This window comes from Coregonus lavaretus, assembly GCF_964263955.1.
Source record: "Coregonus lavaretus genome assembly, chromosome: 34".
Lineage (NCBI taxonomy): Eukaryota > Metazoa > Chordata > Actinopteri > Salmoniformes > Salmonidae > Coregonus > Coregonus lavaretus.
This window is the reverse complement of record NC_140021.1, coordinates 21,747,060-21,772,809: the sequence shown is the minus strand read 5'-3', so window position 1 is coordinate 21,772,809 and position 25,750 is coordinate 21,747,060. Positions and strand designations below refer to the sequence as shown.

Sequence of the window (25,750 nt, the reverse complement as noted above, 5' to 3'; positions counted from 1 at the left end):
GTAAACATTGGCTATTAATTAGGCTGCATAATTGTTTTCACATGGGTGGGGTCACGACAATTTTCAGATATCAAAATGGGGTCGTGGGCCAAAAAAAAGGACCCCTGCATTAAGTATTTTCATAATACTGGTAAACAAACTCTGCTTACACACAGATTAGAATAAGTAAGCACATTATTATGATACAAATTATATTTGATATAGGAATATTAGGTCATCCAACTGTATACTTAATAATATTTAAAAATACATTGATGGATAATTTACTTATGAAGCCTTTATAAATAATTTGAAGTATACCTTAATGTTAACATGACGAATATCCAAATGAGACACATTATTATTGACTTAGTTTGTTAATACATTTGAATACTTTACTTTTTCTCTTATTCAAACAATGTATCAAGAGAAGCAGGCATAGGTGGGTGATTGATAACTTGAGAGAACCTATGAAAATGTGCAGATGAAGAACTGGCAACGCCCAAAACGGGAATACGAATGACGATGGGACTAGGCGTTTCTTTGTGGAAGGCTCGCGTCCCAGACAGAAAGAACAAGGATGAGATATTGAAGCAACCAGAAAGTCTCGGTCTAGAATTAAAAGATCAAGTAAGGTTGACTGAAAAAGAGTGTCTACACCGAAGTGATATGTGAAGTGCCAACCTATGTGAGAGCAAATTTGCACCAACGCAACGAAGCTTGAGTGAGTAATATTATATTTGACGATAAACTATTCCATGTTGCGTGGGAAAGAAACTTGCATGCTGCGCTCATAGCAACAGTTAGTTAAGAAATGAGCTAAATCGTGTTTTACATGCGCTCACATCTCTTAACTAGATAGATATCTGAAATATGTGAGAACTTAGCTGTACTTTCCAAAAGAAAAAGTTAGCCATAGCTAGCTAGCTAGCACGGTTGCGAAGGAATACTGACCCCTTTCTTGAGCTCGAGCCAAGTGTTTTGAAACGGAGCTTGTCACTGACAGCGCGATGCAAGTAGTCCGTTTTTGCAAGCTAACCTCTTCTTATTTTGGGGGATTTTCCTTGTGTGGAATAAGGACATAAACAGCAATACATGTTATGGTAGCTAGATCCTTATCTTTATTGATAAAATAGTAAAGCTAACTAGCGAGCTAGCTCCTTAAACTAGCTTGGCTCGCTCTCAACCAAGCAAGTTCAAGTAGGAGCAAGTGGATAGTAAAATCACTCGAATCGTTCGGATTCTAGTTACAGATCGCATTTGCTCCGTTCTTTGTATCATTGGTAGATTATGCCAAAGGTATTCAGTGGGTTATGTCTCAGGCGTAGTAGGCAAACATACCAGTGTGGATCATGTCACCTGCATCCGTTCTGGGTGACAGCAGGTGTTAGAAATGTAAACGCCACCGTATTTACACTTGTATTTAGGTCAGGCAAAGAAAATGATGATCATGGTGTGATAAGTCAGTGTCTGGTTGTACAGTATTGGGTTCATGGGTAACACTTTACATTACGTTGTAAAGTGTAGTACAGTAATAACATTGTTTTTATATAATTTTAGTCAGGGGACAGACAGGGTGATTGGGTGGGGTCTGACCTGCTCGGGGCTAGGAGTCATGAGCAAACCCAAACGGAATCTGCGGGGACGTTTTATATTTTCTGTTACGATTTCTGCAGAAAATCTGCGGACATTTAAATTTTTTTACCTCTAGTGTAGTAACATTACTAATAACATTGGGAACATGGTTTTATGTAAATAAATGCTTAATTCTCTGTATTAGATGACAATGAACCTACGGTTATCCTTCTACTAAAGTTCAGTCAAAAATAACCTTTACACAGACTCAACCTTTATATGATCCTTTTATTGGAAACGTTTCCTTATGCAAAAATATGATAGATAAATAAATAGAGCGTCATATGCAAAGGCATGTACATACAAATAATACATTGATGAATCCATCTATAATTACAGGACCAGTCAAAAGTTTGGACACACCTACTCATTCAAGGGTTTTTTCTTTATTTTTACTATTTTCTACATTGTAGAATAACAGTGAAGACATCAAAACTATGAAATAAAACATATGGAATCATGTAGTAACCAAAAAAGTGTTAAACAAATCAAAATATATTTGAGATTCTTCAAAGTAGCCACCCTTTGCCTTGATGACAGCTTTGCACACTCTTGGCATTCCCTCAACCAGCTTCACCTGGAATGCTTTTCCAACAGTCTTGAAGGAGTTCCCACATATGCTGAGAACTTGTTGGCTGCTTATCCTTCACTCTGCCGTCCGACTCATCCCAAACCATCTCAATTGGGTTGAGGTCGGGTGATTGTGGAGGCCAGGTCATCTGATGCAGCACTCCAGCACTCTTCTTCTTGGTAAAATAGCCCTTACACAGCCTGGAGGTGTGTTGGGTCATTGTCCTGTTGAAAAACAAATGATAGTTCCACTAAGCCCAAACCAGATGGTATGGCCAATCACTGCATAATGCTGTGGTGGCCATGCTGGTTAAGTGTTCCTTGAATTCTAAATAAATCACAGACAGTGTCAACAGCAAAGCACCCCCACACTATAACACCTCCTCCTCCATGCTTTACGGTGGGAACTACACATGCGGAGATCATCCATTCACCCACACGCGTCTCACAAAGAAATTTGACCATGAAGGCCTGATTCACACAGTCCCCTCTGAACACTTGATGTTGAGATGTGTCTGTGACTTGAACTCTGTGAAGCATTTATTTAGGCTGCAATTTAGGAGGCTGGTAACTCTAATGAACTTATCCTCTGCAGCAGAGGTAACTCTGGGTCTTCCATTCCTGTGGCGGTCCTCATGAGTGCCAGTTTCATTATAGCGCTTGATGGCTTTTAAGACTGCACTTGAAGAAACTTTCAAAGTTCTTGAAATGTTCTGTATTGACTGTCCTTCATGTCTTCAAGTAATGATGGATTGTCGTTTCTCTTTGCTTATTTGAGCTGTTCTTGCCATAATATGGACTTGGTCTTTTACCAAATAGGGCTATCTTCTGTATACCCCCCCCTACCTTGTCACAACACAACTAATTGTCTCAAACGCATTAAGAAGGAAAGAAATGCCACAAATCAACATTAAACAAGGCACACCTGTTAATTGTTGAGAGAATGCCAAGAGTGTGCAAAGCTGTCATCAAGGCAAAGGGTGGCTATTTGAAGCATCTCAAATATAAAATATTATTCTTCCTCGCTGAGCGGCCTTTCAGGTTATGTCGATATAGGACTTGTTTTACGGATATAGATATTTTTGTACCTGTTTCCTCCAGCATCTTCACAAGATCCTTTGCTGTTGTTCTGGGATTGATTTGCACTTTTCGCACCAAAGTACGTTCATCTCTAGGAGACAGAACGCGTCTCCTTCCTGAGCAGTATGACGTCTGCGTGGTCCCATGGTGTTTATACTTGCATACTATTGTTAGATGAACGTGTACCTTCAGGCGTTTGGAAATTGCTCCCAAGGATGAACCAGAATTGTGGAGGTCTACAATTATTTTTCTGAGGTCTTGGCTGATTTCTTTTGATTTTCCCATGATGTCAAGCAAAGAGGCTCTGAGTTTGAAGGTAGGCCTTGAAATACATCCACAGGTACACCTCCAATTGACTCAAATGATGTCAATTAGCCTATCAGAAGCTTCTAAAACCATGACCTCATTTTCTGGAATTTTCCAAGCTGTTTAAAGGCACAGTCAACTTAGTGTATGTAAACTTCTGACCCACTGGAATTGTGATACAGTGAATTATAAGTGAAATTATCTGTCTGTAAACAATTGTTGGAAAAATTCCTTGTCATGCACAAAGTAGATGTCCTAACCGACTTGCCAAAACTATAGTTTGTTAACAAGAAATTTGTGGAGTGGTTGAAAAACAAGTTTTAGGGGAGCGGAGCTAGCATGTTTGAGTGAACGGCTGTGTGTGAGAGGCTCCTGCAACTTTTTTGCGAAATAATCTAACCTAACTTACTTTATGGCACTTGTTACAACAAACGTTTCTTTCTAATACAATATTGTAACTTTCTATGTGAAAATGCCGAGTAATAAGCGACCAAAAGACAATAAATCCACATCGGAGGTCTACTCCCCACCAAACAACGAGACAGACATGGCGGAAGGCACAGGTAACAACGTGACACTTACAGAACTTACCCGGGCTTTGGGAGAACTACGTGTTGCTATAGCGGAGGATCTTAAGGCTACTATTGCTGAACTGGACACTAAAATCGAGAGCACCATTCGAACGGTCGCTTCGCAGGGCCAGAGTATTGTGGACCTTGAGAAAGCTTCTGAATTCAACGCTGGTAGGATCGATGAGTTAGAGAAGCTATGCACGTCATTGCAGGATAGTGTGCAGAGGCTTTCTGTGAAAGTGGTCGACCTGGCGCTGTTCCAGACGTCATAACCTTCACGTTGTGGGTCTGGCAGAAGGGGTGGAGGCGGGCTCTCGCCCCACCGACTTCTTCGCCAAGCTACTGAAGGATGCAATGGGACCGGATGTTTTGGCTTCGGATCCCCTACTGGACCGTGCACATCGCGCCCTTGTCCCAGTGCCTGGACCGGGCCAGCGTCCTCGCCCAGTAATCATCTGTTGTCACAGTTTCAAGACCAAGGATCTTATCCTGCGCGAGGCTCGAATGAGGGGCAACCTGTTACATAAAGGGCACCCCTTTCGTGTCTATGAGGATTATGCGCCCGATGTAGCAAAGCACCGCGCTGGCTACAGAGATTTCATGACCAAACTCTACAAACTCCATCTTCGCCCAGCCTTGGTCTTCTCTGCAAGACTAAGAATTACCCCACCTTCCGGGGAGAAGATTTGGCTCTCCTCGGTTTTGGACGCAGAGAAGTTTATCCGGGAATATACGCCAATCCCCCGTACAGTTTAGAGTGCGTTAGGGTCTGCTCATGGACTCGAACCCATACTATACCATAACGGGTGAAACCGTATTAAACGGTCTCAGCAAGGGCTACCGAACATGTAATATGCTGAGCTGACCAATGGAGGGCGGTCAGAGCTCTCATTTAACGTTAATTTCACTTTCATTCCGACTGGGTTTAGAGCGATGCCTGTTTGGGAGGCCTTCCAGGTCGGATCATTGACACTTTCGGAAGGATATACTTATATTCCCCCATTTTTTTGTTTTGTTTCGTTATTTATTTTTCAATTCTTACATTATTCCTATTACCATACCATGTATTTATTGCTTGCAGGGGTCTGGGGGTGATGGTTGGGAAGGGGTAGACACAGACACCTGGATAGCAAGTTGATGCTTTGTGCTGTTCTGCCTTTGTCATAGCCTGGCCCGCTCTCACGATTTGATTCCCACCAGCCCTCCGTGGTGCTTGTGTCTGTGTAGGTGTGCGGACATATAATAATTATTATTTGTACTTTATTATTATTTTCTCTTAGCATTTTAGTATTATGTATGTGTATATTTTAAATTAGTATAGATTATTATTCTGGGGTATGAATATTTGTGTACGTAGATGTGTGTGTATGGATGTATGTATGTGTATGCGTGTGTGTATCTGTATATATTTAAGAATATTTATTTTATATGTATATATTTTTTGTATGTGTGTGGGTGCACGTGTGTGTGTGTGTGTGTGTGTGTGTGTATGTATGTAGGTATGCACATGTATGTATGTGTATATGTGTGCACATATGTATATATAAATCACTATTTTCTAAAATTATTTTAAAATTATTTATTATTATTTATTATATTATATACTCCTGAGTGGCGCAGTGGTCTAAGGCCACTAGAGATCCTGGTTCGATCCGCGACCGGGAGACTCACGGGGCGGCGCACAATTGGCCCAGCGTCGTCCAGGGTAGGGGAGGGAATGGCCAGGGTTGTTTGCAACGCCAGGGTTGTGGGTTCGATTCCCACGGGGGGCCAGTATAAAAAAAAAAAGATGTATTCACTAACTGTAAGTCGCTCTGGATAAGAGCGTCTGCTAAATGACTAAAATGTAAATGTAAATATATTTTTATTTTAACAAAAAAAAATTTTTTTTGGGGGGGGTATGTTCAATTTATCAAAATCCTTGTTCCCATCTCCTAACCCACAATATATAACTGTACTGCTGTCTATGTCGGTTACTGATGGTTTATGTTTAGACCGGCATTGCTTAGCAATAGAATCTTGTGATGATACATCTTGCTTATCTCAGGGATTGACCCAAGATTAACCTTAAGTGCGCAATATGTTTAAGTTGCAACTTATTCTGTTTAGGTTTATTAGATGCTAATTGAACACTTTAAGCGTGGGAGCCTCCTCAGTTCATATGTTAGTAGAAGTTCTAGGATAGTGAGAGGTGAACGTATAGTTGGGATTTTATTTTTGTTTTACCTCTTGTTCGAGGTCGCGCCGTGCTTTTTTGGCATCGGCCAGACAATGTGTTTGTTATTTTTATTTTCATATTTTTTTCTGTCCTATTTGTGTATGCCTGTTAAATGTGGGTTGATGGGGTGGTAAAGGTTGGGGAAAGTAGGGGAACAGGGTGGAGAGTAAAGGTGCTTGCGGGGGGGGAGGGGTGGGTTGGATACTGCTTGGGTGTCGGTGCTACATATGCTGATCGTGATGGTATGGTGCGCTTTCTTACCTTTTTAGTGAGTTACATGTTATGCAGGCCACCATAGGAACTACAAATGAGAGGAGGGCGGGGCTTACATTCACTTCCTGGAATGTCAAGGGTTTAAACGAACCAATTAAGAGAGGCAAGGTCCTAGCCCACTTGAAAGCACTTTTGTCTGATATTATATTTTTGCAAGAAACCCATCTGAAAAACAATTCTCATAACATACATAAATGTAAGTGGGTGGGGCAAGTGTATCACTCTAACTTCTCTGCCAAAACGAGAGGCACAGCGATTCTGGTACGGAAAGGAATTCCCTTTCTACATAAAACCACTATTGTGGATAAAGAGGGTCGTTATGTGATCGTAATAGGAGAGATCCACTCTACTTCTGTAACTCTACTAAATATCTATGGGCCAAACATTGATAACCCCTCTTTTTTCAAGAGTCCTTGCCCTGATTCCAGATATCTCCCATACTAATCTGGTCATTGGAGGGGACCTTAACTGTGTACTAGACCAATATTTGGATAGATCCTCTACCCGGCGAACCCCTACCTCCTATTCAAGCGAATTCTTGAATACCTACATAAAAAACTTATTTGATACAGTGGGGAAAAAAAGTATTTAGTCAGCCACCAATTGTGCAAGTTCTCCCACTTAAAAAGATGAGAGAGGCCTGTAATTTTCATCATAGGTACACGTCAACTATGACAGACAAAATGAGATTTTTTTTCTCCAGAAAATCACATTGTAGGATTTTTAATGAATGTATTTGCAAATTATGGTGGAAAATAAGTATTTGGTCAATAACAAAAGTTTCTCAATACTTTGTTATATACCCTTTGTTGGCAATGACACAGGTCAAATGTTTTCTGTAAGTCTTCACAAGGTTTTCACACACTGTTGCTGGTATTTTGGCCCATTCCTCCATGCAGAGCTCCTCTAGAGCAGTGATGTTTTGGGGCTGTCGCTGGGCAACACGGACTTTCAACTCCCTCCAAAGATTTTCTATGGGGTTGAGATCTGGAGACTGGCTAGGCCACTCCAGGACCTTGAAATGCTTCTTACGAAGCCACTCCTTCGTTGCCCGGGCGGTGTGTTTGGGATCATTGTCATGCTGAAAGACCCAGCCACGTTTCATCTTCAATGCCCTTGCTGATGGAAGGAGGTTTTCACTCAAAATCTCACGATACATGGCCCCATTCATTCTTTCCTTTACACGGATCAGTCGTCCTGGTCCCTTTGCAGAAAAACAGCCCCAAAGCATGATGTTTCCACCCCATGCTTCACAGTAGGTATGGTGTTCTTTGGATGCAACTCAGCATTCTTTGTCCTCCAAACACGACGAGTTGAGTTTTTACCAAAAAGTTCTATTTTGGTTTCATCTGACCATATGACATTCTCCCAATCCTCTTCTGGATCATCCAAATGCACTCTAGCAAACTTCAGACGGGCCTGGACATGTACTGGCTTAAGCAGGGGGACACGTCTTGTACTGCAGGATTTGAGTCCCTGGCGGCATAGTGTGTTACTGATGGTAGGCTTTGTTACTTTGGTCCCAGCTCTCTGCAGGTCATTCACTAGGTCCCCCCGTGTGGTTCTGGGATTTTTGCTCACCGTTCTTGTGATCATTTTGACCCCACAGGGTGAGATCTTGCGTGGAGCCCCAGATCGAGGGAGATTATCAGTGGTCTTGTATGTCTTCCATTTCCTAATAATTGCTCCCACAGTTGATTTCTTCAAACCAAGCTGCTTACCTATTGCATATTCAGTTTTCCCAGCCTGATGCAGGTCTACAATTTTGTTTCTGGTGTCCTTTGACAGCTATTTGGTCTTGGCTATAGTGGAGTTTGGAGTGTGACTGTTTGAGGTTGTGGACAGGTGTCTTTTATACTGATAACAAGTTCAAACAGGTGCCATTAATACAGGTAACGAGTGGAGGACAGAGGAGCCTCTTAAAGAAGAAGTTACAGGTCTGTGAGAGCCAGAAATCTTGCTTGTTTGTAGGTGACCAAATACTTATTTTCCACCATAATTTGCAAATAAATTCATTAAAAATCCTACAATGTGATTATCTGGATTTTCTTTTCTCAATTTGTCTGTCACAGTTGACGTGTACCTATGATGAAAATTACAGGCCTCTCTCATCATTTTAAGTGGGAGAACTTGCACAATTGGTGGCTGACTAAATACTTTTTTCCCCCACTGTATATGGAGGATCTCTAACCCTACGGGTAGGGAATACTCCTTTTACTCTCATGTTCACAATGTATATACTCGAATTGACTACTTTTTGGTTGATGCTAAACTACTCCCCTATACCTGTAATGTGAGATCATGATATTATTATAATCTCTGACCACAGTCCACTCACCTTCTCCCTGAGATTGGGTGACATCGTACCAAACGAGAGGGTCTGGAGGTTGAATCCTCAGCTCCTCACAGAACCAACATTCTGTGAACATCTTAAAGACCAAATTACATTTTTCTTTGATACCAACGACAACACAGAGACTTCCCCAGCATTATTGTGGGAAACGCTGAAGGCGTATTTGAGAGGCTGTATCATCTCTTTTCAGACTGCCAGGAGTAGGCAAAACAGAAGAAAATTGGTAGAACTGGAGGGACAAATTCACTTACTGGATAGGGAGAATGCTAGACATCCATCTATGGAGAAACATAAAAAAATTATGTCTTTTAAAATTTAAATACAATCAGATCCTCTCGGCTAAAATTGCTAAATCTTTTCTCTATGCCAAGCAAAAATATTTTGAGTTTGGTGACAAACCACACAAATTACTCGCCAGACAACTTTGAAAAAATGTGAGTGACCGAATGATTCACAAAGTTAAATCTGCATCTGGGGAATTACTCTCCTCCCCCAAAGACATCAATGACAGATTCCGTCAGTTTTATGAGACTCTATATACATCTAAAGCGGATCCTAACCCCTTAATTATGCAAAACTTTTTGGACTGTAATCTTCCTGCCCTGAACCAGGAAGACTCTAACTTCCTGAATAAGGAAATATCTCTTGAAGAAGTTAGAGAAACAATTAAATCTCTAAAGAGTGGCAAGACCCCGAGCCCAGATGGATACCCTGGTGAATTCTATAAAATATTCAGCAACATGCTCTCTCCCTACCTGCACAAAATGTTGGTTCGGGCCAATGAGGATGGAGCTCTCCTATCTACTTTGGATGAGGCGTTTATTACAGTTATACATAAGAAGGGTAAAGATCCGGAAGAGGTAGGGTCATACAGACCAATATCCCTCATTAATACAGACCAAAAGATTTTAGCAAAAACTCTGGCTAACAGGCTTAGCACTTTAATTGGCAAATTGGTCCATTCGGACCAGACCGGCTTTATCCTTAACAGAAACTCATTGTTCAATCTCAGGCGCCTCTTCAACATTATGTATTCTCAGAGGTTACCTAACGTGGACCTTGCCGTTATATCTCTTGACGCCGAAAAGGCCTTTGACCAAGTTGAGTGGCCCTATCTACTCAAGGTCCTACAGAAATGTAATATTGGAGATGGGTTCATAAATTGGATCCAGCTTTTATTTTGGAACCCCTGTGCGAGAATACTCACTAACCAATCACTGTCGCCCTGATTTAACCTTTATAGAGGGACAAGGCAGGGTTGTGCGCTGTCGCCTATGCTCTTCGCCCTAATTATTGAACCTCTCGCTCAAGCGATCAGATCTCATTCAGCAATACACGGCTATAATACTAAAGATACTCTAAATAAGATTTCCCTATACGCAGATGATATTCTCCTCTATGTAGCAGAACCCCAAGCTAGTATTCCAGCTATTCTTGAGGTGATTAATTTGTTTGGTACCTTCTCGGGATACAGAATAAATTGGAACAAGAGTGAATTAATGCCCATACGGATGCAAAACACCTCCTGGCTAGAACATCTTCCAGTTAAGTTATCTTCAGAAAAATGTATCTACCTTGGAATTGTAGTTACCAAACAATACTCCTTACTATTTAAAGAGAATTTCCCCTCTCTGATGCAAAATCTCAAGGCAAACATACAATTTTGGAGAACCCTCCCAATTTCTCTGCTCTGAAGAATTAATGCCATTAAAATGGTCTTCCTCCCACAACTGCTCTACCTATACCAGAACATCCCAGTATTCATACCTAAATCCTTTCATAAACAACTGGACTCTATTGTCAATCCTTTCATCTGGGATTATAAAACACACAGGATAGGTAAAAAACACCTATGTAAATCCAAGATGGAAGGAGGATTGTCTCTCCCTAATTTTATATTTTACTATTGGGCCGCTAACCTCCGCGCGGTTACGTTTTTGCTGAATGACGCACCCCCGCCATCCAGCTGGCTTAGTATGGAGCGTGAGGAGTGTCACCCCTTCTCTATTGGTGCTGTGATTTTGTCACCTGTCAAACTGGAGATGTCACTTTACCGTAACAATCCTATTATATATAATAATCCTAAATACACAAATTAAAGTCCACTTTGAGTTTAGACCAATATCATTCATGCTCCCTGTTGCCAGGAATCCCTCCTTTGCCCCCTCTAACCTTGATAACACCTTTGAGCGATGGGGAGAGTTGGGGATAAGTACCATAGGGGATTTACAGTGGGGAAAAAAAGTATTTAGTCAGCCACCAATTGTGCAAGTTCTCCCACTTAAAAAGATGAGAGAGGCCTGTAATTTTCATCATAGGTACACGTCAACTATGACAGACAAAATGAGGGAAAGAAATCCAGAAAATCACATTGTAGGATTTTTAATGAATTTATTTGCAAATTATGGTGGAAAATAAGTATTTGGTCAATAACAAAAGTTTCTCAATACTTTGTTATATACCCTTTGTTGGCAATGACACAGGTCAAACGTTTTCTGTAAGTCTTCACAAGGTTTTCACACACTGTTGCTGGTATTTTGGCCCATTCCTCCATGCAGATCTCCTCTAGAGCAGTGATGTTTTGGGGCTGTCGCTGGGCAACACGGACTTTCAACTCCCTCCAAAGATTTTCTATGGGGTTGAGATCTGGAGACTGGCTAGGCCACTCCAGGACCTTGAAATGCTTCTTACGAAGCCACTCCTTCGTTGCCCGGGCGGTGTGTTTGGGATCATTGTCATGCTGAAAGACCCAGCCACGTTTCATCTTAAATGCCCTTGCTGATGCAAGGAGGTTTTCACTCAAAATCTCACGATACATGGCCCCATTCATTCTTTCCTTTACACGGATCAGTCGTCCTGGTCCCTTTGCAGAAAAACAGCCCCAAAGCATGATGTTTCCACCCCCATGCTTCACAGTAGGTATGGTGTTCTTTGGATGCAGCTCAGCATTCTTTGTCCTCCAAACACGACGAGTTGAGTTTTTACCAAAAAGTTATATTTTGGTTTCATCTGACCATATGACATTCTCCCAATCCTCTTCTGGATCATCCAAATGCACTCTAGCAAACTTCAGACAGGCCTGGACATGTACTGGCTTAAGCAGGGGGACACTGCAGGATTTGAGTCCCTGGCGGCGTAGTGTGTTACTGATGGTAGGCTTTGTTACTTTGGTCCCAGCTCTCTGCAGGTCATTCACTAGGTCCCCCCGTGTGGTTCTGGGATTTTTGCTCACCGTTCTTGTGATCATTTTGACCCCACGGGGTGAGATCTTGCGTGGAGCCCCAGATCGAGGGAGATTATCAGTGGTCTTGTATGTCTTCCATTTCCTAATAATTGCTCCCACAGTTGATTTCTTCAAACCAAGCTGCTTACCTATTGCATATTCAGTTTTCCCAGCCTGATGCAGGTCTACAATTTTGTTTCTGGTGTCCTTTGACAGCTATTTGGTCTTGGCTATAGTGGAGTTTGGAGTGTGACTGTTTGAGGTTGTGGACAGGTGTCTTTTATACTGATAACAAGTTCAAACAGGTGCCATTAATACAGGTAACGAGTGGAGGACAGAGGAGCCTCTTAAAGAAGAAGTTACAGGTCTGTGAGAGCCAGAAATCTTGCTTGTTTGTAGGTGACCAAATACTTATTTTCCACCATAATTTGCAAATAAATTCATTAAAAATCCTACAATGTGATTATCTGGATTTTCTTTTCTCAATTTGTCTGTCACAGTTGACGTGTACCTATGATGAAAATTACAGGCCTCTCTCATCATTTTAAGTGGGAGAACTTGCACAATTGGTGGCTGACTAAATACTTTTTTCCCCCACTGTATATGGAGGATCTCTAACCCTACGGGTAGGGAATACTCCTTTTACTCTCATGTTCACAATGTATATACTCGAATTGACTACTTTTTGGTTGATGCTAAACTACTCCCCTATACCTGTAATGTGAGATCATGATATTATTATAATCTCTGACCACAGTCCACTCACCTTCTCCCTGAGATTGGGTGACATCGTACCAAACGAGAGGGTCTGGAGGTTGAATCCTCAGCTCCTCACAGAACCAACATTCTGTGAACATCTTAAAGACCAAATTACATTTTTCTTTGATACCAACGACAACACAGAGACTTCCCCAGCATTATTGTGGGAAACGCTGAAGGCGTATTTGAGAGGCTGTATCATCTCTTTTCAGACTGCCAGGAGTAGGCAAAACAGAAGAAAATTGGTAGAACTGGAGGGACAAATTCACTTACTGGATAGGGAGAATGCTAGACATCCATCTATGGAGAAACATAAAAAAATTATGTCTTTTAAAATTTAAATACAATCAGATCCTCTCGGCTAAAATTGCTAAATCTTTTCTCTATGCCAAGCAAAAATATTTTGAGTTTGGTGACAAACCACACAAATTACTCGCCAGACAACTTTGAAAAAATGTGAGTGACCGAATGATTCACAAAGTTAAATCTGCATCTGGGGAATTACTCTCCTCCCCCAAAGACATCAATGACAGATTCCGTCAGTTTTATGAGACTCTATATACATCTAAAGCGGATCCTAACCCCTTAATTATGCAAAACTTTTTGGACTGTAATCTTCCTGCCCTGAACCAGGAAGACTCTAACTTCCTGAATAAGGAAATATCTCTTGAAGAAGTTAGAGAAACAATTAAATCTCTAAAGAGTGGCAAGACCCCGAGCCCAGATGGATACCCTGGTGAATTCTATAAAATATTCAGCAACATGCTCTCTCCCTACCTGCACAAAATGTTGGTTCGGGCCAATGAGGATGGAGCTCTCCTATCTACTTTGGATGAGGCGTTTATTACAGTTATACATAAGAAGGGTAAAGATCCGGAAGAGGTAGGGTCATACAGACCAATATCCCTCATTAATACAGACCAAAAGATTTTAGCAAAAACTCTGGCTAACAGGCTTAGCACTTTAATTGGCAAATTGGTCCATTCGGACCAGACCGGCTTTATCCTTAACAGAAACTCATTGTTCAATCTCAGGCGCCTCTTCAACATTATGTATTCTCAGAGGTTACCTAACGTGGACCTTGCCGTTATATCTCTTGACGCCGAAAAGGCCTTTGACCAAGTTGAGTGGCCCTATCTACTCAAGGTCCTACAGAAATGTAATATTGGAGATGGGTTCATAAATTGGATCCAGCTTTTATTTTGGAACCCCTGTGCGAGAATACTCACTAACCAATCACTGTCGCCCTGATTTAACCTTTATAGAGGGACAAGGCAGGGTTGTGCGCTGTCGCCTATGCTCTTCGCCCTAATTATTGAACCTCTCGCTCAAGCGATCAGATCTCATTCAGCAATACACGGCTATAATACTAAAGATACTCTAAATAAGATTTCCCTATACGCAGATGATATTCTCCTCTATGTAGCAGAACCCCAAGCTAGTATTCCAGCTATTCTTGAGGTGATTAATTTGTTTGGTACCTTCTCGGGATACAGAATAAATTGGAACAAGAGTGAATTAATGCCCATACGGATGCAAAACACCTCCTGGCTAGAACATCTTCCAGTTAAGTTATCTTCAGAAAAATGTATCTACCTTGGAATTGTAGTTACCAAACAATACTCCTTACTATTTAAAGAGAATTTCCCCTCTCTGATGCAAAATCTCAAGGCAAACATACAATTTTGGAGAACCCTCCCAATTTCTCTGCTCTGAAGAATTAATGCCATTAAAATGGTCTTCCTCCCACAACTGCTCTACCTATACCAGAACATCCCAGTATTCATACCTAAATCCTTTCATAAACAACTGGACTCTATTGTCAATCCTTTCATCTGGGATTATAAAACACACAGGATAGGTAAAAAACACCTATGTAAATCCAAGATGGAAGGAGGATTGTCTCTCCCTAATTTTATATTTTACTATTGGGCCGCTAACCTCCGCGCGGTTACGTTTTTGCTGAATGACGCACCCCCGCCATCCAGCTGGCTTAGTATGGAGCGTGAGGAGTGTCACCCCTTCTCTATTGGTGCTGTGATTTTGTCACCTGTCAAACTGGAGATGTCACTTTACCGTAACAATCCTATTATATATAATAATCCTAAATACACAAATTAAAGTCCACTTTGAGTTTAGACCAATATCATTCATGCTCCCTGTTGCCAGGAATCCCTCCTTTGCCCCCTCTAACCTTGATAACACCTTTGAGCGATGGGGAGAGTTGGGGATAAGTACCATAGGGGATTTACAGTGGGGAAAAAAAGTATTTAGTCAGCCACCAATTGTGCAAGTTCTCCCACTTAAAAAGATGAGAGAGGCCTGTAATTTTCATCATAGGTACACGTCAACTATGACAGACAAAATGAGGGAAAGAAATCCAGAAAATCACATTGTAGGATTTTTAATGAATTTATTTGCAAATTATGGTGGAAAATAAGTATTTGGTCAATAACAAAAGTTTCTCAATACTTTGTTATATACCCTTTGTTGGCAATGACACAGGTCAAACGTTTTCTGTAAGTCTTCACAAGGTTTTCACACACTGTTGCTGGTATTTTGGCCCATTCCTCCATGCAGATCTCCTCTAGAGCAGTGATGTTTTGGGGCTGTCGCTGGGCAACACGGACTTTCAACTCCCTCCAAAGATTTTCTATGGGGTTGAGATCTGGAGACTGGCTAGGCCACTCCAGGACCTTGAAATGCTTCTTACGAAGCCACTCCTTCGTTGCCCGGGCGGTGTGTTTGGGATCATTGTCATGCTGAAAGACCCAGCCACGTTTCATCTTAAATGCCCTTGCTGATGCAAGGAGGTTTTCACTCAAAATCTCACGATACATGGCCCCATTCATTCTTTCCTTTACACGGATCAGTCGTCCTGGTCCCTTTGCAGAAAAACAGCCCCAAAGCATGATGTTTCCACCCCCATGCTTCACAGTAGGTATGGTGTTCTTTGGATGCAGCTCAGCATTCTTTGTCCTCCAAACACGACGAGTTGAGTTTTTACCAAAAAGTTATATTTTGGTTTCATCTGACCATATGACATTCTCCCAATCCTCTTCTGGATCATCCAAATGCACTCTAGCAAACTTCAGACAGGCCTGGACATGTACTGGCTTAAGCAGGGGGACACTGCAGGATTTGAGTCCCTGGCGGCGTAGTGTGTTACTGATGGTAGGCTTTGTTACTTTGGTCCCAGCTCTCTGCAGGTCATTCACTAGGTCCCCCCGTGTGGTTCTGGGATTTTTGCTCACCGTTCTTGTGATCATTTTGACCCCACGGGGTGAGATCTTGCGTGGAGCCCCAGATCGAGGGAGATTATCAGTGGTCTTGTATGTCTTCCATTTCCTAATAATTGCTCCCACAGTTGATTTCTTCGAACCAAGCTGCTTACCTATTGCAGATTCAGTCTTCCCAGCCTGGTGCAGGTCTACAATTTTGTTTCTGGTGTCCTTTGACAGCTCTTTGGTCTTGGCGATAGTGGAGTTTGGAGTGTGACTGTTTGAGGTTGTGGACAGGTGTCTTTTATACTTATAACAAGTTCAAACAGGTGCCATTAATACAGGTAACGAGTGGAGGACAGAGGAGCCTCTTAAAGAAGAAGTTACAGGTCTGTGAGAGCCAGAAATCTTGCTTGTTTGTAGGTGACCAAATACTAATTTTCCACCATAATTTGCAAATAAATTCATAAAAAATCCTACAATGTGATTTTCTGGATTTCTTTTCCTCAATTTGTCTGTCATAGTTGACGTGTACCTATGATGAAAATTACAGGCCTCTCTCATCTTTTTAAGTGGGAGAACTTGCACAATTGGTGGCTGACTAAATACTTCTTTTCCCCACTGTATATATAGGAGGGACCTTTGCTTCCTTTGAATCGCTGAGGGAAACTTATAACCTTCCCAGAAGTAACCTTTTCAGATACCTACAAATTAGAGACTATGTTAGAAAACACCTTCCAACATTTGGGAATGCTAAACCTTCCATGTTTGACGGATGCATAAAAATATGCCCCACCTCAGACAAACTGATATCTCGTCTATATGACACTTTTCAATCTGTTAGCACACCCTCTACTGATGCCATTAAGGCAAAATGGGAGGAAGAACTAGGGACTGACATTTCGGTGGCAGACTGGGAGGATAGCTTGGAGTAAATCCACACCTGCTCCATTAACTCCAGACACCGTCTCATACAATTTAAGGTATTACACAGATTACACTATTCCAAAACTGAACTGCATAGGATATTTCCTGATACATCCCCTATGTGTGATAAATGTCAGGCTGAGCAGGGTACACTACTCCACTGCTTTGCCCTATGCTCTAGCCTGTATGGTTATTGGTGTGGAATTTTTGGGGTCCTCTCTGAAGTTCTGGAGACTTCAATAGACCCAGACCCGCTTCTGATAATCCTGGGAGTGTCCGATTCCCTAAACGGATTAACCAACTCCCAAAAACAACTCATCTCTTACAGTCTCATTTCGGCCAGAAAATTAATCTTGTTGTTTTGGAAAAGGACGGAAGCGCCCTCTACCAAATTATGGCTCAGCGAATTGGCAAACACTGTACACTTAGAAATAATTAGATATATTCTGAACAATAAATGATCAACATTTGATCAAATCTGGCAGCCTTTCTTCTCTTACTTGGACCAGTCGGCGCTGTGAATTTGTACTTTTTAACGCACTCTCAATTGTCATATTGTAATCTACCTTTGGGCAGCGTGTGCTGGCCCCGCCACCCGAGCAGTCGGGAGGGGAATAGGGTGGAATAAGGGGGGGGTATAAGTATAAGTGGGGGGGTTACATCTACCCTTTTTCTTTCTACCTGTCCCTGTTCTGTATGTCTTGTTTTGTAATATTTGTTTTGTGCCCAGAACTCTGTGTCTTGTTGTTCATATCTGTTCTCTTATGTTTAGATAAGAACTGTACACATGTCTTTCATACCTATACACCATTCTTGTGTGTGTTCAATAAAACATATTTGAACGGAAAAATAGTTTTAATGACTCCAACCTAAGTGTATGTAAACTTCCAACTTCAACTGTATTTATTGAGATCATGTGACAGATCATGTGACACATAGATTGCACACAGGTGGAGTTTATTTAACTAATTAAGTGACTTCTGAAGGTAATTGGTTGAGACTCCTTCTACTCTGACTAAGTAGCATCTGCTAATGTGAGAAAAGTCTCTCTACATCCACTGAGATAGAGGGGAGGCACAGATGTATCACTGCAATGTGAGCTTAGGCTGGCATCCTGTCCTGCCTAGCTGCTCAACAGTCCACTGTACGCAGTTCCATAGCGTCTGCCTTGTCGATGCCCATGTATCTGTGTCACTCCTCTGCAGACACCTGGCTCAGAGCAGGGATGGCATGGGCATAGTCCTTAATGTACTTTCTTGCACCTTCCACCTGGGCTTGATCTAGAACAGTTAGTGACTTGAACAGGTGAAGGCAGGGGTGCTTCTCCAGCACATTCTGCAACTTGATTGAGCATGCTGCAATGGCAGACTGGAACAACTCAGTGCAGGAGAGCCTGCCTTCCTCTGTAAGCTGCCCCAGCAGCTCAGTTGTATGAGGGCGCCAGTCCTCAGCCCCAGCTGTTCTGCCATACTCAAACTGCATTTGCAGGTCCTCCAGCTTGCTGGCGATGTTGTGGGCTGTTTGCACAGAGGTGTCCTCCAGCTTTTTCAGGTTAGCCACTGTCTCCACAATTAACACTGCCTGGGCCTTCAGCTGGGCCTTGTATTCCCTCAGCAGCTCACAAAGGTCCTGGACGCACTTCAGCGTTTCTGGTAAGGTCGTAGTGAAGTCGGTGAGCACAACCATGTACTCTGCCAGGTACTCCACAGCATGTATCCAGGAGCACCACCTGGTCTGCACAGCATACACAGGCATCACAGGAGAATGGCCATTTTCCAGCATGAATGATTACAGCTCCAGACGACACTGGGGTGCCTGTGTGAACCCCTTCACCAGAGCACACAGCCTGTTCACGTCCTCAAACACCTCTGGAAAAACCTCCAGCACCAGGCTCAGGAGATGGGCAAAGCAGGTGAAGTGTCCGGAATTGGGGAAAATGCCCTTCAAGATGCTGGTGAAAGCCTTCTTCATGTATCTAGCTGAGTCGCTTACAAAAGCCAACACATTGCTGAAGTCAACCCCATTGATGTTGAGACAGGAAATTACAGCTTGGGACACAGTGGTAAAGTTGACTTTATCCAAGAAAGCCAGGTCTGTTGTAACAGGTCGTTCACCCACTGGCTGGAGTAGGATGGCGAGTGCACATCTTCCAAAAGTATCGGTCGTCTCATCAAGGATGACATTAATGTCCTTTCCCTCTACAACATCATTGATGTCCTGCTCATATTGTGGATAGAGCTCTGGCAGGTACTCTGTACGCAGATGGGATGGCGCTGGGATAGACCCTCCCTGCTTGCCGTGTTTCTTCAGAAATGTGGAGAACGTGGGCCCCTTCTCAAGAGGTAAATCTGCTTTGATTAATGTTCTTGTGAAGTCCAAGATGAACTCCTTTCTCTCAGCTGTGGAGGGGGTCTTTGCCAGACAGGAGGCCAGGGTCTGTGTTCTTGTTTGGACTGAAACTAATGTAGAAAAATAAAGAACAATGGTTAAATTTGGTAGATTTCTCAGGTTGAGTTCAATAGCAGGCCTATAGTGGATCTCAAGCCTAGAAGCTAAGCACACTTTCTCCTGAAGCCCCACTCACACACACACACACACACACAGCCCATAAACCTGACAGTATGTCTCACACACAAATACATTTTCAAACAATGATAGTTAACTAAAAAAAGTCACAAAAAATATGTCTGTGACTTGCTGCTTTTGTAATTCCTAACTTGTCACTTGTTTTGATAGATCCACCATGTCACTTTGGCTAACTTGTTAGCTAGCTAATATTACCTCAACTAAGTTAGCTAGCTAGCCTAAATGACGTGATGGAGCTAAAGTGACAACATGGGAAGCTTGCCAGGCTAACGTTAGCTAGCTAGCTAACTTGCCACTCTATGAACATACAGACAAAAATGTAATTGTCAAGAACAGATATTAGCTAACTAGAACAAAACTACTAGCTAGTTGATATATATGTAGCTAGCTAAAGCATCAGAATGTGGTCCACTAGCACTCCGATTTTTGTGTCGGAGTGACCTCAGGTGCTCCACCGCAGTTTGACGCCCTATGTAGTCGATTGAATTCTTATAGACTTTGCAGAAAAGTACTCCTCCATCCTCGTACAGTTCAGCTGGAAACTTCTTGGCCTTTTCCCTGGCTGTTATTCTAGTCGCCAAGTGTTTGCTCCTCTGCTGTAAATCTGGGCATTTTTTGTTAGATACTTTTCTCCTCAGACAGCTGTCATTCATTCATGGAGCTGTCTGCATGCCGCACCTCTCACTCACACAGGGGAGGGGCTACGGTGGGGAGAGTGGGCATCACCTCTTTCTACGCTTTTCGGTGATTGAAATACATAAATGAAAATGGATTAAACTTCAATTCAACAACAAGTACATTTTATTTAACTTTGCTATCAGCTGGCACCTTATTTTTTTGCTTTAGAATCCTATGCATTCTATTTGAAATTCCGCAGATGTTCGTTTAGAATTCTGCGTGCGCGGATTCCGTGCGAGTCATGAGTATTCTATCCTGGACATGTACCTCTGGTACAACCATTGATCAGGCCTAGCCTTCATCATGTGGTTTGTGGTCTGCTTCAGGCGGTGAGGACTAGGTCAAACCAGGGGATGATGGCAGGGCTGTGGTCTGACTGGGGCTGCTCCAGTCACCCTCCTATTGTCTCTTGTCTTCATCCCATGGCTAGAAAGCTAAAGCCTGGGCAGATTCCTGTGGATCCCGGTTAGTCTCCAATGTTCCGATGGCGCTGCATGCCCTTCCTGTATAATTCCAAGGGGATCAGACAGTGACTGTAGAAGGGCTTCACCCTTGGCTCACCTCAACTTTTTGGCTTTAACATTACCAACTGAAATGCACCCAGGTTGCTCTTATACCGGTGTGTAGTACCACTGTAATTGCTACAGTAACAACAGTGTTGTTACATAGCTAGTACTGTAATTGCGTTGTAATTGTATAGTAATGGAGTTGAGCAGCTTTTGTTATCGGAATTAGAAAACTAGCCTAAACTTTGTGTCTACTGGCAATGCAAGAAGTCTTCCCTCAGACAGTGAGAGTAGAGTTCTTTAGAAGGATTCCTTCTTCCAGGGGTCAGTCAATTGAAGGATTTCACCTGGATGTTGCATCCTGCTCTTGTGTGTTGTGTTGATGTGTACCTACCTTCCAGCAGCTGGAAACGATCAGAGGGTGGAGGGGGAGGCCGGAGTGGGGTCAGCCCTGAGAGAGCAGCTCCAGACGGGGAGCGATGGAGGGGGCTACGTGGGGCGGCCTAGTCCTATGAACCTGTGTCTGAGAGACCCGTGGCCCGACATAACTCACATTCCTCAGGTTTTGTTCCTCGTGCGACGGGAGTGGTGGGTCTCTCGGGAGGGGGAGCGAGGTCTGGAAATGCTATTTGTGCTATGCTCAAATTACACTCAGTCAGCTCCCAGCCTCCCAAGAGTCATCTGCTGTATGCACTAGGTCTAGGCCTACTTTCTGATTGAGACAAAAACGCTTCCTGCTGAGCTATTGATTAACCTAAAGCCAGGTAATGAATTTCTATGGGCTTTCATATTTGAGGGAGAGAAGTGGGATATCTGTGTTAGCCCAGCCTAAGAAAGAATTTGAAATGCTTTATTCTGTAGGCTAGGTCTCTAGGAAATGAGGCATGCCTATCAGGAGCAAGTCTTAGGCTTAGGCCTACTTATTTCTACTAGGGCTGGGAATTGGCAGGGACCTCACGATACGATATTATCACAATACTTAGGTGCCGGTACGATATGTATTGCATCTCCCGAGTGGCGCAGTGGTCTAAGGCACTGCATTGCAGTGCTAGCTGTGCCACTAGAGATCCTGGTTCGAATCCAGGCTCTGTTGATGCCGGCCGCGACCGTTAGACCCATGGGGTGGCGCACAATTGGCCCAGTGTCGTCCAGGGTAGGGGAGGGAATGGCCGGCAGGGATGTAGCTCAGTTGGTAGAGCATGGCGTTTGCAACGCCAGGGTTGTGGGTTCGATTCCCACGGGGGTATAAAAAATAATGTATGCACTCATTAACTGTAAGTCGCTCTGGATAAGAGCGTCTGCTAAGTGACTAAAATGTAAATGTATTGCGATTCTATTTGTATCACGATTCTATATGTTGCGATTCGATACTGCGTTTTTATTGCGATTTAGATGTTCCAAACATATTGCTCACTATATGTCTGTTGCAGAGGGGGAAAAAGGGACATGTTTTGATCAGTCATTGAGATAAAAGTGCTGAGAACATGTTGGCTCACCATTGAGACAGAAGAAAGATAAATATTCGAGTTTTGGCGCAGGTAGGCTACAGCTGACTACCGCTAGCTATTTGTTCTTTTTATTTCATATTATTATTGATTTATTTTACAAATCGATAGTCACAGTATCGATATAAAATTATACTCTACTGTATCGATGTTTCCACCATCACTCATTTCTACGCCCCATTTCAAAATGGTTGTGGTGGTAAAATGTCAGGTATGTAGGCTACGTTCAGTAGGTGGATGCCTTCTACTGTATGCAGCAATGCAGGCCACCCACATCCATATTCACATGTGTGAAAACAAGTAAATAGCTAAGGCATGTGAGACAAGGTTGTACAAAGGTCCTGGCCTCCTAACTGCTTCTGTACTGCCTCATCAGCACCCTATTCCTCATAGGGCTCTGTTCAAAAGTAGTGCACTATACAGAGAATATGGTGTCATTTGGGACGCATACAATACACTCACTGCAGATGACAGGCAGCAGCTCCTCTGGCTTGTTCAGTAACCCAGGGAGAGGGATGGACATGCCAAATGACTGCTTAATGATGACATATTTAGGTGAATGGATGCTTAACTATTCTACTGCATCTCTTTAGGGGTCAGATGTTGGTGTGTTTATTGTTTATCTCGTTCCAGGAATGCATAGTGATGTGAAGCTACCTGTAGTGTACACAGCACACACTACATTACATCCGAAGTGGCACCCCAGTCCAGAGCCCTTTGGTCTTTTGACCAGAACCCTAAAAGTTGTGCACTATATAGGTAATAGGGTGCCATTTAGGACCTGCTGTCAATGCTCCACAGTGCTAGAAGTCATTGGAGCCAGGCAATCATCACAGCCGCTGTTTAGAGGAAACAAGCTCTCGGGACTTCCATCCGACACTGGCCTGGACTTCTCTCTCTCTAGGATTAATTGCTGTCAATGTCAGCTTCGGTTGCCTTGTAAGGGTCGTAGGCCAGACAGACAGCTCAGCGAACGCAGCACTTCTGTTATCTCCTCTGGACTGGCGGTGTAGTGTAGGGTTACCCATCACCGTGGCGTTTGTGCTTTCTGAGCAGTGCTGGAATGAGTCCACCAGCCAGATGTCAGCCATTAGACACCAGCAACAGTCAGCGGTCACATTTGATTACCAGCCATAAAGCTTTCTCCTCTATCCTCCCAGGCATGTTGTCACTACAAGAGACTGGTGGTGGGGGCTTATGAGGAGAAAACAGAGACAGAGAAACACACCGGCGGCTGGCTGGTAGAGTAATGTCACACACCGGCATTCAAAGTAATAGGCGTGGGAACCAGGAGTGTTAGGCCACCCACAACCCTTTTGGGGGACAAGAGAATGTTAGGCAGCAAGGTGTTGTAATATGGACATTGGACACTGTTGAAGCTCAAATATTTGGATGTGGGGCTGTATGTTTATCAATAGTCTCAGAGTAGGAGTGCTGATTTAGGATCAGGGGGGACCTGATCTTAGGTCAGTACTCTACATGATCATCTCTAGGCCGCAGTTCTTTCACATCACTTTATATTCATTCCATTCGCCTACAGATGATCTCAGACCAGTGCTTATAGCAGCTCCATTACAGTGTAACACACTAGCAGAGCAGCTCAGACTGACGTCAGCCAGGGGCTTGTTTGTCTGCTGTTCTTCTATTGATGAGGGTGTTCCGTGAATGGTTCCTGTTCTGTTCCTGGCATTAGACTACTACTTCGACTCTCTACGGGTCCCCTAACCCGTGCCTGTAAATTATTCAACTACCAGGCAAGGAAGACGGGGAAAACAAGACAGAAATAGGCCTAACTACTATGTGTGTTGCTCCGCCAGTCATGTCATATGGTGGTAGGTGGGAAATGTTAACCACAGCACATGCAATACTTGCCTGTTTTTATTGAGATGTTGTAATGTCAAATATGCGGTGATTAAAAGTCCAGCTGGACCAGTCTCAGAGTAGGTGTGCTGATATAGGATCAGTTTTGCCTTTTTAGATCACAAAAAATAAGATTACTTGGACAGGATGGACCTGACGTTAGATCTGCACTTCTACTCTGAGATGCTTTTTGAATACTGGCTCTGATGTGTAAGACTACTAGGCCATTTTAAAGTGGACAGGGAAGAAGGAGGCGACAAGGGTGTATGTGTGTGTGATGACATTGTCCATGTGACTGGTTTACCTGTCACCTCACATCAGCATAATAGGATATCTGTTTATGGTTTGTAGATTACAAATAAAGTGTCCAACATTATAGCCTGTCAGTGGTGTGAATCGCGTACCTGTATCAATGGTCATGAGTTGGTATCTACATTTAGCCTGTGTGTGCGTGCGTGCGGTGTGGTGTGTGTGTGTGTGTGTGATGACGTTGTCCTTGTCACTCACATCGTCCTTGTCACTGGTTTTCCTGTCACCTCACGTCAGCACTATCTGCATCATAGGATATCTGTTTATGGTTTGTAGATTACAAATAAAGTGTCCAACATTATAGCCTGTCAGTGGTGTGTATCAAGTACCTGTATTAATGTGTGTGTGTGTGGTGCTTTGCATCCTTGGTTACCCTTTTTAGGGTCCAATAAAATCTTTGATGCGGACGGAATCACGGAATCCAGACATTAAAACGAAATTCAACAATATTCAAAAATGTATTGAACTTAGTAGGGAATCAACTAAATGTATTGAAAATGTATGAATTAGGTTTGTCATAAGACATGAACAGAATGCATCAGTGATATAGTATTTCCTGCAACTTTCTGAAGAGGCAACGAGAATATGTGCGTTGCGCGCGCCTACCCCTTTGTGTAGCCGTTAGCGATGATACTTTTTGCCACCCGCGGAAACAACTTTGAAGACGACCACCACAAAATGTTAAATCCTCAAAAGTTGTTATGAGAAACCTGCACCGCTATGTCAACAGAGCTCTGTGCTTATCATCGGCTGTATTAGGTTCATAATGCAACTTTTTGGACATAATGTGAATGATATGTTAGAAAAAATACCCCACTGAACGATTCAGAACATGAATAATCATGTTTGTCTTGGTAAAATATATTTTATAACATAAGGAAGTGAAATTTCATTACCAAAGCACGTTTTCACCCACTTTGGGAAGAGTGGGTGGACACCCTACAAAGTAGAATTATATCATGATTATTTGCGTCAATCCAGTGGGTATTTGATAGCCCTACCTCAGTTGAACTGTAACAGACTGGCTGTGAGGCACAAATAAGATATAGGCCTACATTCATAGTGGTTCTAATTAAACTCTAGGGTAATGAATATTGGTTGTGTCCAAGCCTAGGCGTCTCTGGTGTATCTTACACGTTAGGCTACACAGACAGATTTCTGATAAGCCACCCTTCCGCAAACACGCAAAC

The 25,750-nt window shown here is 42.8% G+C and overlaps 1 long non-coding RNA gene across 1 annotated transcript in view; it reads left to right on the top strand.

Moving 5' to 3' along the window:
* The first annotated feature begins 540 nt into the window (after positions 1-540).
* The window catches only part of LOC311109406, a 78,883-nt gene continuing 53,673 nt past the window's right edge, over positions 541-25,750 (top strand). The window contains exon 1 of the long non-coding RNA XR_014610594.1: positions 541-703. This is a non-coding gene — a long non-coding RNA (uncharacterized lncRNA). The remainder of the gene's footprint in view (positions 704-25,750) is intronic.